Source organism: Taudactylus pleione, unplaced genomic scaffold, assembly GCF_031769625.1.
Source record: "Taudactylus pleione unplaced genomic scaffold, aTauple2 ptg000179l, whole genome shotgun sequence".
Lineage (NCBI taxonomy): Eukaryota > Metazoa > Chordata > Amphibia > Anura > Myobatrachidae > Taudactylus > Taudactylus pleione.
The window spans coordinates 29,399,766-29,422,338 of record NW_028284581.1 but is presented as its reverse complement, the minus strand read 5'-3'; the positions used below and the strand labels follow the sequence as shown (position 1 = coordinate 29,422,338).

Below are 22,573 nucleotides of genomic sequence, written 5' to 3'. Positions count from 1 at the left end.
ACCTCCTGTATCTAACTAATTTGACCTCCTATATACATTGCTCAAGTTACTGTATGTGGGTACCTATGTATTATAACAAGAATAAAGTGTGTGGTATTCTGACTTAAACTTAGCCATAAATCAATATGGCTACAGTTACAAATTAGCTGGTACTCTTATGCCCTTATTTATTATTGTTACTATTTGACCCAGTGAAGATAAAATATCAGCCATAAATTAAAACATGCTAGATATTATTATTTTCAATGTTGTCATTTAGACCTAGTGGTGAAAGGGTTCCTAAGGAAAAGATCCAGAAGGCTTCCCTTCTGCAGAGACTTCTGAACCTATCACCTCTTATAATTAATTTAATATGTTCTATACCTTGTATTTTTACAACTTTAGGATCCCCATTTTGTTTCAAGATGACATGTCGAGATAAACTGTGTTCCATGTTTTTTCAAAATTTTTCATCTTTGCTCAAGGAAGAAGATTTAAAGTGACTAGGGGCCAGAATATTTTTTTTATTCTCTACCTTCTTAAAAATAATTTTTGGGTTGTGTTCCTAATTCTGCATTCAAGATTTTATAAAATTTAAGAATCTCAATTTTTTTAAAAAAAATATGTCTAACTTCACTAGATCTACGGTTAAATTTATAAATAAACATAGGGGATCTTTGCATTACAATATCTACTGGATAAGACGATTCCTTGTTATCACCACTTTTGTGGATATGCAAAGCATTTAAATCTCTGCTATAGTATTGCATTGTGAAGTCTAAAAACATCATGGTTCTCGGGTGGATTGGAACCCATGTTCTCTTATATATTTGAATATGGATCTAGTGTGTTGAGCTATTTCAACTAAGTTTAAGGGGTAAATTTACTAAAGTGAGAGTTTTTAGAAGTGAGTTTTATAAGAGATGTTGCCTATAGCAACCAATGAGGTTCTACTAAACATTTAACTAACACCGTTTAGAAGATAATAGCTGGAATCTGATTGGTTGCTATGGCAACATGTCTTATAAAACTCTCTTCTAAAAACTCTCACTTTAGTAAATTTACCCCTAAAAGTGAATCTCTAAAGTTGGACTTCATTTCTGTTTCTTAATTGATATCCATAAAAAATAGTATAAATAGGTGACTATGGGCCGTATTCAATTTGGAGCAAAAAGCCGTGTATTTTTATCAAACTTCATTAAAAATTACCTGTTCCACTTATTGTTGGACTGACACGATAGTTGTTGATATTATCCTTTTATTTGAAGTTAATAATTATCATAACAAAGGGAGAGCAGATTACCCACTGTTGTATTATTTGTACTTAGAAATCATAGCGGTTGGTGATTCTCCGCTTGGGGTTATCAGCTGCACCCCATATTTGGGAGCGCGACCAATTCATACTTATCCTTTTTGAAGGAATACTGCTGCTTGCGGGACTCAGACTTAGGGGGGAGGTAGAGGTAAGCGCTGTGAAGCGCTCACAAAAATGGCTATATACATCCCAGTTATGGGGGCAACTGGAACTTTTGTTTTATACTAATCCCCCCTATATGGATTACAACACGTCTCCATACGAACTGCCTAATATATGCCAGTAGTGTGGAATCATACGAACTGCCTAATATATGCCAGTAGTGTGGAATCTCACTTGAAAGAGCCATGCTGCATGTGTTTTAAAATACTTATGTGCTTTTTTATGCATCTTTTCTGTGGCTTCATAATTTTCTACACAATATATTCATGTTGTAATTGATATATGTACATTGTTATTAAATTGTGTACATTTTAACTATATATATATATATATATATATATATATATATACATATATATATATATATATATGCATATACTGTAAATACAGGTTGAGTCTCCCATATCCAAATATTCTGAAATACGAAATTTTTGTTGGCATGACTGAGATAATGAAATCTTTGATTGTTGATGGTTCAATGTACACAAACTTTGTCTAAGGCACAAATTATTAAATAATAATGTATAAAATGACCTGCAGGCTGTGTTTACAGAGTGTATATGAAACATAAATGAATTTCATTTCTGTACACAAACTTTGTTTGAGCCACAAAATTATAGAAAATATTGTATAAAATTACCTGCAGGCTGTGTGTATAAGGTGTATATAATACATAAATACATCCTGTGTGTATATTTGGGTCCCATTCCCAAGATATTTCATTGTTAAATGCAGATATTCCAAAATACGGAATATTCCATTATCCAAAGGATTTTGGATATGGGAGACTCAACCTGTATATACCTGTATGTATATATATTAGGGATGTGCAGGCTCGGATAGGTTCGAGTTTGCACGTTGAGTTCGGATTTTTCCCTCCAAAAAAACGGAACTCAGAAAGAGGCAAAACGTCATCTTGCATGGACGAACATCATCATTCCTGGACTTTCCTGCAATATTTTTCAAATAATTTTTATCCACCACCAGTCGAACACCCTAGAGCCGGCCCTGGTGTGTATGCTCCATAAGTCTCTTATACTTACACTATTACCATTTACTTGGGGCTCTTAAATGCTATATAAATGCTATATATGCTATATATTTAACACAAATGCTTTCGACAGACCCTGTTAACAATACTCTGCTTTTGCTGTAGTTTCAGTAACTAGCTCATTATTTTCTAAATTGCTATTGTAAGGTTTTGGTGGCACCCTGTTGGGTTCACTTGATTTTCAAACGTGTCCAACACAGCAAGTGATGTCTGTGTTTAGTTTGTTTGATAGCTTAAAATGGATATCATAAAAATTACATTTAAAAGATGTGTACTGTAAAAATAACATCAGCACACAAAAATGTAATTCATATACAGTAATATGCAATTTCTCACAAAGTAAATTATAAAGATTTGTTCCTGCTATCAAAGCAAGAATAATATTAATTCATGTCTTTGACTGACCATCATAACCCATTCTCTCCATGTCTAACACACCGTTTAATTTTATGTTATCCTTGGCAAGTGCTTGTTACTGACAAGAGTAAAGAAATGTCTATCACATAAAAAATGATTTTTTTTTTACTTGAGCTAGATGGTAAATGACACCTTCTCCAAAGTGCCCTTTCTTGAATGAAATGAACACTGAAATCTCAGGGTCAAGGAGGATTCACACTGCCTTTGCATTATAGACATCAAACTGTCCTCGCTATTAACAGGGCTCTATGTCTTCTTTTTCAGAGCAGAGTATTCTAATATATTAAAAGCATAATGAATGTACAGGATTTTCACTTTCTCAAGTAGGATGACACATTAATAGTATCTAACCGTTTATCTCTCTCACTTTCTGTCCACACAAACACAAACACACATATACTGTATGTATATATATATATATATATATATATATATTAAACGTATGCATATACAGTCAGGTGCATAAATATTGGGACATTGACAGAATTTGCATATTTTGGCCGCTATTCACCACCACAATGGCTTTGAAATGAAACAAACAGGATGTGCTTTAACTGCAGACTTTCAGATTTAATTTGAGTGTAATTACATCCAAATCAGGTGAACAGTGTAGGAATTACAACGGTTTCTATATGTGCCTCCCACTTTTTAAGGGGCCACAAGTAATGGGACTATCAACTCAAAAGCTATTTAATGGACAGGTGTGGGCTATTCCTTCATTATTTCATTATCAATTAAGCAGGTAAAAGGTCTGCATTTAGAATCAGTTGCTGTCGACTCTCAATATGAGATCCAGAAAGCTGTCACTATCAGTGAAGCAAGCCATCATTAGGCTGAAAAATCAAAACAAACCCATCAGAGAAATAGCAAAAACATTAGGTGTGGCCAAATCAACTGTTTGGAACAGAAAGAATGCACCGGAGAGCTCAGCAACACCAAAAGACCCGGAAGAACACAGAAAACAACTGTGGTGGATGACAGAAGAATTATTTCCCTGGTGAAGAAAAACCCCTTCACAACAGTTGGCCAAATCAAGAACACTCTCCAGGAGGTAGGTGTATATGTGTCAAAGTCAACAATCAAGAGAAGACTTCACAAGAGTGAATAAAGAGGGTTCGCCACAAGATGTAAACCATTGGTGAGCCACAAAAACAGGAAGACCAGATTAGAGTTTGCCAAACAACATCTAAAAAAGCCATTACAGTGCTGGAACAACATCCTATGGACATATGAGACAAAGATCAACTTGTACCAGAGTGATGGGAAGAGAAGAGTATGTAGAAGGAAAGGAACTGCTCATGATCCAAAACATACCACCTCATCAGTGAAGCATGGTGGTGGTAGTGTCATGGTGTGGGCATGTATTGCTGCCAATGGAACTGGCTCCCTTGTATTTATTGATGATGTGACTGCTGACAAAAGCAGCAGAAAGAATTCTGAAGTGTTTCGGGCAATATTATATGCTCATATTCAGTCAAATGCTTCAAAACTCATTGGACGGCGCTTCACAGTGCAGATGGACAATGACCCAAAGCATACTGCAAAAGCAACCAAAGAGTTTTTTAAGACTAAAAAGTGGAATGTTATGCAATGGCCAAGTCAATCCCCTGACCTGAATCTGATTGAGCATGCATTTCACTTGATGAAGACAAAACTGAAGGGAAAATGCCCCAAGAACAAGCAGGAACTGAAGACATTTGCAGTAGAGGCCTGGCAGAGCATCACCAGGGATGAAACCCAGCGTCTGGTGATGTCTATGCGTTCCAGACTTCAGGCTGTAATTGCCTGTAAAGGATTTGCAACAAAGTATTAAAAAGTGAAAGTTAGATTTAGGATTGTTTAGTTTGTCCCATTACTTTTGGCCCCTTAAAAAGTGGGAGGCACATATAGAAACCGTTGTAATTCCTACACCGTTCACCTGATTTGGATGTAATTACCCTCAAATTAAATCTGAAAGACTGCAGTTAAAGCACATCTTGTTTGTTTCATTTCAAAGCCATTGTGGTGGTGAATAGAGGCCAAAACATGAAAATTCTGTCAATGTCCCAATACTTATGCACCTGACTGTATATACTGTAGATACTATTAGTGTGTCATCCACCTTGAGAAGTTGAAAGCTGAAAACACTGTCTACACACACAGAGAAAAAATACCTGTAAAAATAACATTCTTTTCAGGGTATAGCATTACAGCATATCAGCCAGTATCTATTTATAAACAGTATAAAATAAATTCCCTGGTAGGCATCTGTCTGTCTGTTTAGGCTAATCTCGAGAACCACTGGACGGATTTTGATGCAGTTTTCACTAAACATTAATGTATGACAAAAGGAAGCAGAGCAGTGATGATTTTAGTGAAGTAACTCAATGAAAAAACAGACGTCCGAGTGCTTTGTTGACTTATGCTGCCTAAACCATTAAAGATATATCACAATGATGGGCTTTATATTTACTGATACAAAGTTTCATTTTTTTCCCTGTTTTACCGTTCTTATTTCATTTATGTGAAAAATTATTCTTTAATTTCAAACAAGTCCAATTCCCGGGAAAAGTCTGCTTTGGCATGACAATAATTAAAGCAGAGGGACAAACACTAAGGGGCATATACAGAATATAAAACTTGTGTCCCTCATGCCCAGTTTAGGATTACCGCAGGTATATGCGCTCCCGATACCCACGGTATCCAATTAAAAAAATAGTGGCCACGGGGTCACTATATCAGCTCTGAAATCCCCGCGCCTCGTAAGAAAATTTCACCTACCTGGCCGGGGGTCTCTGGTGGTCTCCGCGGCTCCCGGTGGCTTCCCATCTCTCTTGTTACTAGAGAGTGGGCTGCTGGGAGTCCCGGGGGCTCCTGGGAGGCTCCAGGGGCTGGTGGTAGGGGCAAGGGCTGCTGGGAGATGTAGTTCTCCCAGTGCCCATTCCGGCGGGGGGGCACACACATACACCAGGGGTCACACACACACACTCATGCATACACACAGTCACTCATACACACTTACAAGCCCCACACACACAAACTACATACTCACCCTGCTGCCAAAGAGCCGGCTCCCGACGCTGGATGCAGAATACAGCACTTCGGAAGGCGAGTGTTTGGGGGAGGTAACGGGAAGTGGCAGCAAAAAAATGCAGGCATGTCGCTACTATTTTCGGGCGTCATAACCTGTGCCTGAGATTCCATATGCAGTCTGTCTCAAAATCATGTTACATACATCTAAAAAACATATCCAAAATTCGACCATATCTCACACAAGACACTGCTAAAACTCTAATCCATGCACTCATTATTTCCTGCATTGACTATTGCAATAGTCTCCTTACTGGCCTTCACCAAAACAGGTTATCACCATTACAATCCATTATGAATGCAGCTGCGAGGCTTATCTTCCTTGCCAAACGTTCATAGTCGGCTGCAGCACTCTATCAGTCCCTCCATTGGCTGCCAGTTTTCTACCATATTCAATATAAAATACTATAAAACCAAACCACACCAACATACATCTCTTCACTCATTTCAAAATATCTCCCAACCCGACCTCTCCGCTCAGCACAAGATCTGCGTCCCTCATCCCCATGCATTACTTGCTCCCACTCACGGTTACAGGACTTTCTTTGGGCTGCACTCACTCTATGGAATGCCTTAAGCTGGGCATCCACTATACCATTTTCTGTCAGATATCTGTCCAATCTGGCTGGTTGGAATGAAAACCTGGTAATGGATGAGAGCAAATGACAATCGTCCATTTGCTCACAAACACTGGAAAATAGCCAAAAATGGTTGTTCAGACAAATTTTTTAAAACACACAAATTGAACCAATTTGAAATTTTTTTTTGTCCTTATTTTCAGTGTTTAAAACCATATGATCAACTGTCATTTGCTCCCATACATTACCAGGTTTTCATTCCAGCCAGCCAGATTGTACAGATATCTGACAGAAAATTGTATAGTGGATGGCCAACTTTACCACGCACAATAAGACTTTCCTCTAGTCTCCAATCCTTCAAGCGTTCCCTGAAAACTCACCTCTTCAGACAAGCTTATCAGATTCCAGAACCACCCACTTAACCTTCATAGCTTCCATATACAATTACATCCCCTTTCACAGTCCACACATAACCTCATACATTGTCTTTCTTTCACATCCTCCTGATATTTGGCCGATATTCCTGTGTGACTGGATCACGCAGCCCACCAAGAAACTCTCCATTCTGGCTGGACCAGAATTGCAATATATAGCACCTATCCTTGTGTATCAATGCCTATTTCCCTATAGATTGTAAGCTTACGAGCAGGGCCTTCTTACCTATATATCTGTGTGTTACTACCCAGTTTTGTTCTATTTATGTTTCCAATTGTAAAGCGCAACGGATATGCTGCGCTTTATAAGAAACTGTTACTAAATAAAATAAATAAATAAATAGAATGTCTCCACCGTCGCAGTTCCTGTGGCCATCTCATGTGATGACCTCTTCGGCCATGCATCCATAGCGACTGTCAAGCCTTTTGGCCTAAAGCGATGAATAATGTGTTTCTCCGGGGATAAACTGTGCTAGAGTTAAATGCACATGAATATCCTGTATAACATGGCACCAATACCATTTCCCAGTCATTTCTCTACTGCACCTAGCCTTCTGATGAAACCGGGGGTTATATTGCCCGTAGAAATGCGTCAAGGATATATGCTGCTTTCTGCCCTATTTTGGCTGTTGCACAAATCTATTGCCAGGGAACTGGGATCCGCTGCTACTAAGGATTTACACCATCTTCAGAGCTTTTTGTCTTTAAAAGTCACTGATATCACATACCGCTACTGCTAAGAAAACGATCATCTGTGGCTGCCAGCACCGTGAAGTGGAAGGGGGCAATACTGCCAGGGTGAGCTCTGCTAGCATGGCACCACTGATAATAGACATTTGGATTTTATATTGTCTGCAACTAAGGACCCACATCATTATTGTGGAGTGAATACTTCGAAACCACACCTGCCGTTTGGGGTAAGGAACATACTTCCCCGGCAGATAACAATTACATGAGTAGAACCAGCACCCTATGGGACCTACTACATACTTGATTTAATTATTATTCCATTGCTAATAAGCGGTAAGAGATTACACACTGTATCCTATCTAATACCATTGAGGAACTTTTTATTTCAGTAATTCATTTGAAAGAAAAATACTTCCCATAGACTGTTCACTGCACACTTTCTTACATTGTGTTAGCTTTGAGACACACTAGTCTATATTGATTTGTCTTTTAAAAGTTAGGCTTATATTTTTTAAGCTATTGGATGAATTTTATATCAATATTAATTCATGTGTATTTATGTCTGTTTACAACAATATTTGAACAATATTTAAAATAAAAGAGCAATATTGGACTCATCAACGGTGTCAGTTTTGAGCGCTCTACGTTATTTTCTTTTTCTCTACTGCACATGTGCATATTTCTGGGAAAGTGGCACAGACAATTACTTCAGCAGCAGCCGCAGGGTAAGTATATTGAATATATTCAGGGTGTGCACAGTGGTACCCCAATAGCAACTTGCACCCATTATAGATATGCCAGTTGTACAGCAGCCTCTATATTTACAATGGTGATGTGCTAATAAACAAATAAATAATATACTATATAAGTCCTGAAATGGCAGAAAAAAATTCTTAAGACACCACCTATATAATATTAATAATCTTTATAAAATGGAATGTCAGTACATACAGTATAATCACATTTACATTTAGAAATAATCACATTTATTCAATATAGAAAGACTCAAATGCACTTCTAAGAACTGAAATATAATACACTGCCTCTAATAGAAATGAATTACTGGATCTTTGATACATGGAGCAGTCTCTTGTCAAATTAATGACATGTGGAAAATCAAATAATATATATAGCTCTTTCTGTATGATAGAAATGTGCACACTGTTATACCAGTCTCTCACCACATCGATACCTAGTTGTAGAGTCCCATGAACAATCCGTTGAGTTTGGGAGGACACCTCCTATGAAGCACACTCGCGGTGGGCACTCCTGGTAAGTAGTGGGGTCCGGTCTGTGTTTCATGTGTGCAGCTGATAACCAAGTGAGTTTCCAATGCTCAATCCCAAGCAAAGTGAGCTGTTCTGAGTCACAGCTGCTTGTATATATGTGCTGATGGAGCTTCCAGCTCCTGGCTTGAGACTCAGGGCCTGATTCAGAGCCGCTCATAAGCGGGCGCTCGTTCGCTCTGAGCGATGTTCGCACATCTGCGCATGCGTATGGGTCGTAATGCGCATGCGCCAACCAGTCATTGCAGTCGGAAATCGTGTGTTCGCAAAATAGTGAGTGCCTGCTAATTTGAGTGACAGGATGAGGCGTTTGTGGGTGGTAACAGGGGAAGGTGCTTGAAAACGGGGAGTGGAGATCCGAACGCAGGCGTGCCAAACGGTCAAAACGGGCGTTTTAAGGGTGTGCATAATTAACAAAGCAGCTTTTTCGGCCACGTCAATTGGTTGTCTCTTAGCCTGAACTGCTCGCATGATTGCGGTAGGAAAATCCAACCACAAGCACTGCGAGCAGTTCAGACGCCTTTCGATGTACTCGATTAATCTAATAAATAGCGGAGATGACGTATGATGCGAACGGCCAGGGGGGCGTCATTACAAAATAGCGAGCGCATATTTCATTCGCTCGCTCAGACATAGAGGCGTCAACAGACCGCAAAGAGCGAGCGCTCTATTAAAATATCCGGCTCCTTTTTCTGAACGAGGGAGCGCAAATAGTGTCCGGCTCTGAATCAGGCCCTCTGTCCCAAGCTTCCACAGCACAAGATCCCAGTTTCAGTAGCGTAGCAGCAAAGCTACTGTAATGTGTAATCACTAGCAGGTAAATATCTCACCGGTTTCGCTCCAGTATGGGGGCTTTATCAAAAAGGAACCATATACAGGACAGGACGTCCTTAAATACTTGGAGTTTGTGCCAATAAAGGGGGTTGTTACTTCTTCTCGAAACGGCACCTCTTACTGTTGTGCTTGTTACACAGTATGTATAAATTAGTCCAGTTATGTCGGTCAAAAAGCTTGGATGTGTAAATAATGTTACACAAAGTGGTATAGTGCAAAATCATCTTTGTTTATGTTAATTTACTCACTTTTCACTGCACATAGATTTCCCCCACAGTGTATTGTTTTGAGAGTCAAGATGGCAGCAGTTGCAGCGCATTGCAAAAATTAGTCTTCATATTGCAGAACACCACAATAAAAATTAGATAGAGAGATACACCTCCAGGGACTCAAACTGGTATATCAATTTCTGGATTCGGAATGCACTTCAGTCCTTACCCTGTCACACCTTAAAGTACCCCTCTCTTGACGTCCCACTATTCGTTACTTTCAGATTCGTAGTTATATTACACAATTATTATCTGGTTTGAAACCGACTGACTTGTCCTGCTCTCGGTATTGTAAGACTTAGACTCCGAAGCCCTCACCCTACATCGACCATAATAGATAATAATAGTTAAAGGATGGATTTATCTAAAATCACTACAGGACTGGCCAAATAGAAATATACTGTACTTTTGCAGACATAGATTTGAAAACTGTTATTTAGTCCTGTATGCAACTCAATAAGCAATTGGTATCCTCTTATGCAGAAATGCATTAGAAATTGTTAGGTTTCTCAATGGAGTCTCTGATAATTTCAATTGTTTTAAGTGCTCCACCCCTGATGCTGATATTATATATTGCATATAGATGTGTTTCTCCTTCATCCACTAGGGTACACTGGAGTCTCAGTACAGTGGGGTATAGATGTGGGATAACCGGGAGCTGGCACTTTAATAAATTTGAATAGTAGCTAGCTCCTCCCCCTCTATACCCCCCTACAGGTCAGTCTAAATCTTGTGCCAAGGGAGCTGGCTGCACTACACAGAGCTCTCTGTTTAAATTAAAGATCCTCAATCAGCATATAAGGACACAGACAGACAGCTCCCTGCCCCTGCCTGTCTGCATTGTTGGAGCTGCCAAGAGACCCCACTGCAGCTGCTTGCGGTGTGCGCTGGGGTCTTCAGCTACAGAGAAAACTGTCTCTTGGGGTACCTAGATGCGCTGTGTGCGGCACACATCGCAGTCCCCCACTAGCATACCCTCCGCTGGCAACACTTGGCAGCGGCATCATTAATGCAGCCCGCTCAGCGCTGTAAACGGGTGCCATAGCATGGGGGGCAGAGCCAAACGATGAGTTCTGCTCCCGCCTTCCAGCCACCCCAGCGTTTCCTAGTGGCTGGTGGCCATTTTAAATATATAATTCTGCTGCAAGACGCTGAGTACAGCAGAGAGACTGTCCTGTCCCCGGATGTGAGTACACAGTGGGGTCAGGCTACTGAAGAGTCATTCAGAGGCAGTCGCAAGAAGCGACCACTCGCTCTGAATGAGGACGGCTGCTTGCTTTTTCTAGTGCGGCCTCCTGCTTAGCGACCACCCACAGCTTAGCGACCAACCAGGTTGATGGTCGCGATGGTCAAGACCATTGCAACCATCGGGGCTTGCGACGAGACCCTAAGGTTGGGTCTCGGCAACCGCAAGCCCCAGGGAGCTTCCTGCTCTGATCGAGCAGTAAGCTCCCCACTGACATCACTGCTGATGTCAGTGCGGCCGCCCACAAAACGGTAGGAACGCCTCCGTTTGTGAAACCACCCCCCCGCCCCGCCTACAAAACAGGCCGAGCTGTCGATCAACATCGACAGCCGGGCCTTTTGTAGTGAGCTCTGGAGCAAGAGAGTTTCTCTCTCGCTCCAGGGCTTGCGCACGTGCAGTGCAGCCGCTGCATGTGCGCAGGACCAAAACATCGACCCGGTTGCGAGCGCACATCACTTGCGACCGGGTCTGAATGAGGTCCAGTGTGTGCACAGCCATTAATAGCACATTTATATTGTTTTTACACAGCGTGCTGGTCATTGTATCAGCGATGGTTGGGCTGGGTAAAAGCATATCCTCCTATGCTCTTATCTCTTCTTACTAACAATCTCTGTGTGTCTCATTGTCCCTTCACTCTGTATGTGTGTGTGTGGCCAGTGATTTGGTAGCATGACTCAGACTCCTGTAATCACCTCAGCAACCGTGGGCTGATCAAATTACATCAGTCATGTTACAGCAGGAGTCTGTAGCCTAATGAGCTAATGCCCACATCTGTCTGCAGGGCTGAAAGCTCACAGAGAAGAAAGTTTGCCAAATCTCAGACGTCTGCCTTCTCTGAACCAGATTGGGTGCGTTCTTTAGCCAGGTCTGTAGAAGGGCTTACAATTTGTCAGCTTAGGTCCCTCCCATGGCATAGTCCTCTAATGTCCCTGCTAGGAGACTGATACCGAATCCCCTTATGTGGGATGATCCGGAAAGCAGACGACATGCCTGATACAGGGGAGGGGGACAGGCAACAGAAGAATTGGAGCCTGTGTCTCAGGGTGTAGAGAATGGACCCTGTGAATGTTAGGCCGTCTATCTTTGTTAAGAAACAAAGATTAGCAGCCACCTTTACAGTATATGAGGAATTGGACGAGATCCTTACCTCAGCTTGGATACAGAGTTAAAAAGTTTCAGACAAGTAAACTATTATCCTACTATCCCTTTCCTGCAGAGTTCAGGAAATTATGCGATGTCATGTCTTTTAAAAAGATGGTACTCCCTGTACAGGTGGGAGCAGGAGCAGTTCTCGCCACTGCCATATTTTAGTGTGCCTAGGGAATAGCTCAGGGCACATCTGTCTGGCAGCCTACGGCCACACCACCCTGAACACGCCAGATCTCATCTGATCTCGGTAGCTAAGCAGGGTCAGGCCTGGTTAGTACTTGGATGGGAGTCCGCCTGGGAATACCAGATGCTGTAGGCTTTATTCCTACCCAAGTTCAAATGTATAGGTACACTGTAACTTGAACCGCACTAGTCAGTTGTTGGGTCAACAGGGCTGTGGAAGCTTGGGTGACGCAGCTTGCTGAGGGCCTTAAAACTGGTGTTCCGGCGGAGGATCTGGTTCCTTTAACAGAACAGATTGCAGAGCATGCTTCCTTTTATCAGGAGACTTCACAGGATGTGTAATCTTTCCTCTAGATCCTTGGCTTTGACTATCTCAGTCACAGAGCCCTGTGGCTGAGACAATGTCAGGCCGATGAGGAAGCTAAAAGCTGTGGAAGCTTTTCCATTCACAAAGGAAGCTCTGTTTGGATCAGAACAAGTGGATCTCTAAAGCCACAGGTGGTAAGTCCACTTATCTTCCATCTGCTGCTCCTCCTCCTCGGACCGTCCTTTCAGTCCTTGCGGATCCCAAGGAGATTCAGGAGTCGTTCCAGAGAAGCTCCTGCTATCTCCCTCTTACTCCCAGCAGTTAAGCCTCCGGCATGATGTGCTCCCTTCTCTCCAGTTTGGTTGTAGTTCCCAAGTCGGATGGTTCAGTGAGACCCATTCTGAACCTGAAACATCTCAACCTTATTTGCGGAACTTCAGGTTCAAGATAGAGTCCCTGCAGTCTGTCATTGCAGGTCTCGAGAGGGATGCCATGATTGTACAGTGGCTAGTACTCTTCCGCAGCAACCTCAGTTAGCTTCCGAGTCATGGCACCATGCCTATCTCCACATTCCCATTTGGTTTCATCACACAGTGCAGGACTCTCAATTTTAATTTCACCCTTTGGTCTTTCATCAGCACTAAGGACCTCATTCAGAGTCGGTCGTTGCGGATGCACGGTCATACACCACCGATGTTCGCTAAACTGCGCATGCGTAAAGTTCGCAATGCGCGTGCGCAAACTAGCTGCTACAATCACAAATTTCTCTCTCCTTGAACACAGCCAGGTCGGTAGTTTGAGTGACAGAATGAGGCGTTTGTGGGTGGTAACAGGGGAAGGTGCTTGAAAACGGGGGAGTGGAGATCCGAACGCAGGCGTGCCTAATTATGCGAATGGTGTTTTATGGGAGTGCATAATTAACAAAGTAGTGTCATGGCACACGTGACATGGGTGGTTTGTACACTGACTTGATCGTAGTGCTTAAGAGAGGGTATGGTCAACCTTAAGCTCTACGACCAGTTCCCATGGTTACCGATGGTCTCGATTAATCCTTATATGGCCGGAGATGACGTGTAATGCGTACGAGAAGGGGGCATATTTTTTGTCTTACGGCCGCATCCTCCCCTTCGTCGGCCAGCTAACGATCCGATCTTAAGAACGCAACTTGCGAGTGCATCATTTGCATATCCGGCCCCTTTTCCCTTACGACCGTGCGGCCGCAACGACCGACTCTGAATGAGGTCCTAAGAGTGTTCACGAAGGTCAGGGCTGTAATGATGGCCTTTCTTTGGATTCAGGGTGTCACTATCATCCCGTACTTGGATGATCTACATCTCAACAATTACGGCAGGAGGGATGGATCCTGAATTTCCAACAGCCTACTCAGTGTCTGCTTTTCCTAGGGATGTTTTTGGACACGGTGGAGCAGAGGGTGTTTCCTCTGCAGGAAAAAAACACCTTCATCCAACACATGGTGTGATTGATACTTCGCCATCGCAGGGTGTTAGTACACCTGTGTATTCCTCCTCTGGGGAATATGTTTGTGACCTTCCAGTCTATCCAAGATGGAAGTTCCATACCCGTCCATTCCGACTGGACCTCATCTCTCAGTGGTCAGGATCCCACCTTTTTTCTTCACCAGCGAGTTCAACTGTCACCCAAGGCTCGAACATTTCTCCTTGGTGGCTGAATTCCTCACACTTACTGGCAGGCAAGAGGTTTGCAATGTGGGAATGGATTCTCCTCACCACAGATGCCAGTCTGAGAGGATGGGGGGCATTGACTCGGAGGCGGTACTGCTCATAAGGATAAGTGCAGTGTTATATGCTCTTCGGATGGCACAGCCCCTGTTGAAGGGCCATGCAATGCCACAGCTGTGGCGTACATAAACAGACAAGGCAGCACCAAGAGTCAGTCTGCCATGAGGGAGGTAAGCCGCATTCTTCTCTGGGCAGAGGAATTAGCGGTAACAATATCAGCAGAAATTGGGAGGCCGACTACCTCAGTTGACAAGACAATCATCTGGGGAAATGGACACTCAGACCACAGGTTTTCAACAACTGATTCAGCGTTGGGGTCTTCCTCAGGTAGATCTCATGACGTCAAGGTTGATCCATCAACGGCCTCTCTACTGCTCACGGACAAGAGATTCACAGGTTGTGACAGTGGATACTCTTACAACTCCTTGGAGGTCTCAGTTTGTTTACCTGTTCCATCCACTCCCACTTCTTTCTCATGTGCTTCAAAGAATCAAATGAGAAAGGGTAAAGGTACTGTTGGTGGCCCCACACTGGCCCAGATGGGCATGGTATTCCTACCTATGTCTGCTGCTAATAGACGACCTGTGGCCTCTTCCTCTGCAGAAGGACCTTCTGCACCAGGGTCCGTTTATCTATCAGAACGTAAAGCGGATTAGTTGACGGTGTGGCTGTTGAAAGGGCAATCCTAAGAAGAAGAGGTATTCCTTCAAGGGTTATTCCTACTAGGCTGAGGGCTAGAAAGGAAGTTACGTCTAAGCACTATCAGCGTATATGGAAGGCGTATGTATCTTGGGGTGAACGCAGGAGTTCGCCACCATCAGAATTTAAGATAGCAAGGCTTCTTCTTTTTCTACAGGCTGGTTTAGCAGCAGGCCTTCGTCTGGGATCTTGAAGGTTCAGATTTCGGCTCTGTTGATTTTCTTTCAAAGGAGACTAACAATATTGCCGCATGTCCAGACATCAGGTTACAACCTCCGTTTGTACCTCCTTCGGCCCCATGGAATTTGGATTTAGTCCTCTCCTTTCTCCAGTCTTCACTATTTGAACCTTTACAGACTGTGGAATTAAAATTTTTAACTTGGAAAGTGGTTCTCCTTTTGGCGCTCGCCTCTGCTAGGCATGTGTCGGAGCTAGCGGCGCTTTCTTGTCATCCACCTTACCTCATTTTTCATGAGGATAGGGCTGAGCTCTGTACGCAGTTATCTTTTTTACCTAAGGTAGTGTCTGCGTTCCACATCAACCAACCGATTGTGGTTCCAGTGTTTTAAGACGATTCTTCAGCATCCAGATCCCTAGACGTGGTTCGGGCTTTTTGGATTCATGTTGACAGGACTGCATCCCTCCGCTGATTGTTCGATATGATATGGCACATCCTGGCGAGCTGGCTTCAAAAGAGTCTATTTGAGGATGGATTCGTCTGACTATCAGACAGGCCTATTTGGCTGCATCGAATCAACCTCCTACTTCAATCACATTTCATTATACACGCTCGGTAGGTCCTTCGTGGGTGCCTGCCCATGGTGTTTCCCTAACTCAGCTTTGTAGGGAGGCCTCTTGGTCAGGCTGGCATACTTTTGCAAAAATGTTTCCCATTTTAACACGGTTGCGGCATCTGCTTCACAGTATGGCCGTGCTCAGCGCTCTTCCACCTGGGATGTGAGCTCTGGGGCGTCCCCACTGTACTGAGACTCCAGTGTAACCTAGCAGATTAAGGAGAAAACAGGATTTTAATACTTACCGATAAATCCCTTTCTCCAATTGTACATGGGACACTGGACGCCCACCCAGCACTGTTCCACCTGCATTCGTTATTTTTGTTCCAGGTTTGGACAGATGTTTTCTTCAAGGTTTCCTTGATTTGTTTGCATATATTATTATTTGTTCAGGTATGTTCTAGCTTCTCTTCTCCTCTATGATTTATTTTCCAGCTCTCCTCGGGCACAGTTTATTTAGACTGACCTGTAGGGGGGTATAGAGGGAGAGGAGCTAGCTACTATTCAAATTTATTAAAGTGCCAGCTCCCGGTTATCCCACATCTATACCCCACTGTACTGAGACTCCAGTGTCCCCTGTGGAATCGGAGAAAGGGACTTATCGGTAAGTACCAAAATCCTGTTTTTGTAAGGCAGACTTTTTGTATGGATCAACAAAATTTTATTAATGAGTTAGGTATACCTTTTATGGTCCATATGTCCTAGGCATTCTGGAATCAATATGTTTCTTCAACTCCGTCTTATATATTTAAGGGAGTTAAATTACTATTGGCTCGCATAGCAGCCAATAGCAGATAGTAATTCTATCTCTATGGACACATTCCAACCCTATTTCTATTCCTCTTATGATACCCTGTTTAGCCTATCTATACCAGATGGACAGGATTGAGTGTTCCATTAATGTAGAATCCCGAGCAAAGACATTTTTCATGATTTGGCTCCCCTAATTAGTCACTCTTCAACTATCTACTAGAGAACATGTTAGAAAAGTGGTTAGACTGCAATATGGAGGTGCTTGCTAGAGGGTCTCCCCCATTTTAGGTAGGGCTGTTACTAAAAATATCAGAAAGACTTTGGACCTGATTCAGACCCGTTCGCTAAGGCGCAATCGTTCGTTGCCAGGCAATTGTTGCTCAGTGCGCATGCATATAATTTGCAGTGCGCGTTCACAAGCCTGTCTTAGCGATGGGGAATCGTGTGCGCTTGTAGCACACAGTCTGCCCGCTAGTTTGAGTGACAGATAGTGCCGTTTGTGGGTGTAACATGGGAAGGTGCTTGTGAACGGATGAGTGGTATTGTGGACGCAGGCATGTCAGGCCACCAAAATGCCATTTAAAGTGCGTGCATAATTAGCAAAGTAGCATCATTGTACATGTCCACTGCATGTATTTCAGCCAGCACTGATCGCAGTGCTTGTGGCGCCGGAGACGCATGACGTCATCACGCACACGGCATCATGCTGGACGCACGTGAGTGATGCCACAAGCCCGGAGACAGACGGTGGCTGTGCCAGATGATCCTCATGGAGATTGTGCTGTATAAAGGTATGTTTGTTTCTTTATGTGATTGTTCTTGATAAAAGTCTTTGGTTACTGAAAGGTAGAACAAAACAACATGGTTGTTGGCTCATTCTTCTATTTCAAGAACCGTGAGTGCCTCTGCTTTGTACTTTGTTGATTAGGTTCTTATACCTCTGGTGGCACCAGAGCAAGTTTTTTCAAGTTGTTGTGGGGTGTCAGCTTTATGTATTCTACTAAATATATATATATTTTTTTTATTTTTATTTTTTTAAAGAAATTAGATAGAAAGATGGAGTAGGGGCGTAAATTCATGTCAGGTGCCCAGAGGTGCAAGCCGGTGACTCTGGCTTGCACATGCACTGACGTTTGTCGCACTGCTGAGGAGGAAAAAGAGGAAGTAATGTGCCAGTAATCCTGCCAGTTGTGGATAATTTCCAACCACTTCCCCCTAGTTATCTTCAGTATCATCTTCCCTTGTGTCTCTCAAGCCTCATTTCCCTGTGTTTCTGTTGCTCCAGCACCCCAGTGTCTCCAGTTCCCAATGTTTCTCCAGCTTTTAGTCATTCCAGACCCTTAATGTCTCTCCAGCTTCAGGCAGCTCCCCTCTGTCTGTCCAGCCCCCTAGTGTTTCTCCAGCACCAATACCGAAAAGAAAAGGGTGGAATGAACAGCGCTAGGTATCAATAATAAATGGGTAATTCAGAGGTAAGTACTGTACTGCCCTGCACTAAGTGTCTGACAAATTTGGAGCAGCCAGCATAACCAATACTCTATCTTCCAATAACCAGTCAGATGTGATCTGAAGAACTGAGTTTATTATTCGTTAGAGGAACTTGCATGGAAATGATAAGTAATGTGATGAGTGATGATAAGTGATGACAAGTAATGTGGTAAAACTGTAAACAAACAATAAAGAGTGATTACTATATGTACATGGGAATGCAAGACAAACATATACATAACATGGGATATGCAAACAACATGAAACATACAGTATGCAAAGTATAGACTGTAATGTCACATAGTACAGCTAACATGCATTACTGACTAAGCAGATCTACAATATGATGGCACAGCTGAAGCTTAGAACTCACCATCGGATGCTGTACTAGGTTGAGCATATGTAATGATGACTGTCTGGGACCATGTGAAAAGGAAAATGGTTGCTTACAGCTCCTCTAGCCCAGAATGCATTGCTAGATTGCTATGGAATGCTAAGAAGGTCAAAATGGATCAGATTTAAACTGCTGCTGTCCTGACTACTAGGTGGGGCTGCTAATGTGAATTAGTGCAACATAACAAACCCTATGCTGAAGGGCAATTGCTTGGATTGAAGCATCAGAAAATACACATAGTCTCTGGTTTTGTACTTCTGTAGAAGGCACAGAAGCATATGAACGTGTAATATAAAGGTTGTTTAAGGTGGACAGAGAACTTTTCCACTCCTCCCACAAATCTCTTTTCTGAGGAGACAGTGGCGCGTCCCAGTCAGATGACTCACAAGTTAAGTCTCTGAGCAAGGCTTTACCTTGGATAGTGACAGGAGCAGCAAATCCTAGGGGGTCATACAAGCTGTTTATAACAGACAAGACACCTCTGCGGGTGTAGGGTCTTTCCCCACTGTTCACTTGGAAGGTAAAGGAGTCAGATTTTAAGTCCCATAAGAGTCCAAGGCTACGTTGAGCTGGTGGAGAATCAGTTCCTAAATCTAAATCCCTTAAGTCACTGGTATGATCTTGAGAAGGGAAGGCTTCCATCGCTCTTTTGCTGTTGGAAGCTATGTTGTGAAGCCTGAGATTAGAGCAGGCAAGCATTTCCTGAGCTCTCTTGAGGAGGCTGATTGCTGTCTCATCCATTGGCATAGATTTTAAACAGCTACATTGAAATCTTTTTCCTCAAGTTGTCTAACATCAGAACCATACTCTAGCTCGCCCTCTTGAGCTGAACGTCTGAGTCCATATATGGCAACTGCAGGGGAGGGGCTGTTACCAAAGATGTGTACCCTCATGCTGTACTCTGCAATATCTTTAGAGGGGTCGTTGTCTCTGAACCAAAGGAATCTTAGGAAATTCCTGTCACTTTCCCTCATGAGGAAGCAATGAAACATTTGTTGAATGTTGGCTGTGAAGGCAATAGAGTCCTTGCGGAAACGTATGAGTACTCCAAGGAGTTTGTTGTTAAGGTCTGGTCCTGTCAGGAGAACATCATTTAAGGAGATGCCTTTGAACTTGGCACTGGAATCAAACACGACTCTGATCTGACCTGGTTTCTTTGGGTGGTATACTCCAAACATTGGTAAGTACCAGCATTCATCTGTGTCTTTAAGAATGGGAGCTATCTCAGCATGACCATTCTCAAATATTTTGTCCATGAAAGAGAAGAAGTGATCTTTCATTTCTGGCTTTCTGTGAAAGTTGCGTTTTAGTGAAGAGAAGCGTTTAAATACTTGTTCTCTGTCATTAGGTAGGCGCCGTCTGTGTGTTTTAAAGGGTAGAGGTGCAACCCAACTGTTGGCATCATCTTTGACTAGTCCTTTTTTCATTATTTCCAGGAATAGATTGTCCTCTATGGACATTGTGACTTGGTCATCCCTTTTTGTTCTTTGGAAGACTGTGCACCCCAAATGTTCTTGGTAGCTGTCACAGATGTGGTTGTCACTAGGAGAGTCTATGACAGTGCAGTGTGGTAGTTCCTTTATGAGGAAGTGATTGTGACATGGTTGAAATAGAGAAGGGCGTCCATTTTCTAAAGTACAGGTAAGCATGCTGTTGACACTAACTGGTTTATGCACTTTTCCAAGACATACTTCTCCTATTGGGACCGATCCTAGGTCTAATCTTTGAGCATAAGGAGCATTGTGTGGACCGTTAATCTGACTTCTGACTTTGTGGACTCATAAGATATCTCTCCCAATGAGTAGAATTATCTGGGCTAGTGGGTCCAGTTCTGGTATCAGATGTGCTATACGTTTCAAATGTGCATGATGGATAGCTTCGTCTGGTGTAGGGATTTCAGACCTATTATCAGGGATCTCATTGCATTCAGTGATAGTGGGTAAGGGATGGCATGTCTTTCTGTCTATGGACTCGACTTGATAGCCAATTGCTCTCCTCCCCATTGTCTCAAAACTCCCTGCACAAGTCCTTAAGGAGTATGGAGTGCTGGGTCCTTTGATATTAAAGGTCTCAAAGAAGGTTGATCTCTCTAAAGACTTATTACTTTGATCATCTAGGATTGCATAAAGTTTGATGGCTTTCTCTGGTTGGCCGTTAGAGTAGACTCTGACTAAACAGATTTTGGAGCAAGATTTGCCACTAATAGTGTCTTTGCAGACTTGAGTACATTGTGATGTTATCTCTGGTATGACTGCAGTAGTGTCTCTTTGCTCCACACTGAGCTCCCCACCATGCTCTGTGTCACCATAACTGTGTTGTAAAGTCAATGGGGAAGGTCCAGCGTGTAGAGCTGTGTTGTGTTCTGTGCTGTGACATTCTATGCAGTTAACACTAACCTTACAATCCTTGGCAAGGTGGGTTGTAGAAGAGCAGCACTTGTAGCAGATGCCATTTTCTCTTAGGAATGCTTTGTGGTTCTCCAGGGACATTTCTCTGAAGGCTCTGCATTTCAGGAGAGGATGCGGTTTGTTATGCAGGGGACACTGCTTGGCAGGATCTTTATCTTTATTCTCTTGACGAGTAGAATAGGTAGACCTGTGGGAAAAATCTGTATAATGCACATTAGTCTTGTGAACTCCGAATTACATTTTGTGGGGGTTAGGTAGAATAGGGGTTGAGCTGGTCAGTGTAAAGGCAAAACTAGGATCATTCCTGGTCTTAGCTTGTTGGCGCACGAAGTCCACAAAAACAGAGAATGGTGGAAATGGCACGTTGTGCCACTGCTTATATTTGGAGCCTTGGGTGAGCTATTGCTCCTGCAGATTGTAAGGTAGCTTTTGCACTATAGGGTTAATGCCTCTGGCTGTGTCGAGGAAGGCAAGTCCTGGTAAGTCTCCCTCACACTTGGCTACTTGAAGCTCCATTAGTAAGTCACTTAATTCTCTCAGTCTCTGATAGCTTTTGTTAGGTAACCTAGGGAAATCATCAATTCTTTTGACTAGTGCACTTTCTATTATCTCTGGTGAGCCGTAGCACTCATTTAATTTATACCAGATCTTTTTAAGGCCATTCTCAGGGTGGTAACCTTCTAGCATGTTCAATGGATTCATTCCCAAGCCATTTAAGTAAAAGGTCTATCTATTCGCTATGTGAAAGGCATAACCCTTTAATTACATTTTGGAAAGAGGATTGCCAGGCTCTGAAGCTCTCAGGGCGAACATTGAACTTTGAGAGTCCGTTTGTGACCAGTTCACGATGAGCAAGAAACTTGGCAAAGTCTAATGTGTCTTGATTGGCTCTAGGAGATGCTGTTTGTGCATTAACATGGTGAGTAAATGGTGCGTGGTCATACCTGTTAGGATTGTATAGTTCCTGTTGGCTTGCATCATACCACTTTTGTGTGCGGGTAGTTGTGCCTTTGTTGTAGTTTGCAGATTCAGACACCTGGTGTGGTGGAAGGTTGTAACTCATGGGTTCCCTGTGTCTAGAATTCTCTTGTTTCCAAGTTTGCAGTTCACTGTTGACTAGTGGGGGCGCTGCATAGTGTGTTTGGCTTGTTTCACTGACGAAATCTGAATGAATGCTTTGTACTGATTGACGTTTGCTACTCATTTTGGATGCTTGATTGACATATTCTGATATGCGTTGCAATGAATTCTGTGATCCAAGCTCTGCGTCAAGCACATTGATCTTCCCTATATTAATAAGTTCTACAG

At 42.7% G+C, this 22,573-nt stretch overlaps 1 pseudogene; it reads left to right on the top strand.

Annotated features, from left to right (window-relative positions):
* Nucleotides 1–12,679: 12,679 nt before the first annotated feature.
* LOC148519974 (5S ribosomal RNA) lies at nucleotides 12,680–12,798 on the top strand (annotated as a pseudogene).
* The last annotated feature ends 9,775 nt before the right edge of the window (nucleotides 12,799–22,573 follow it).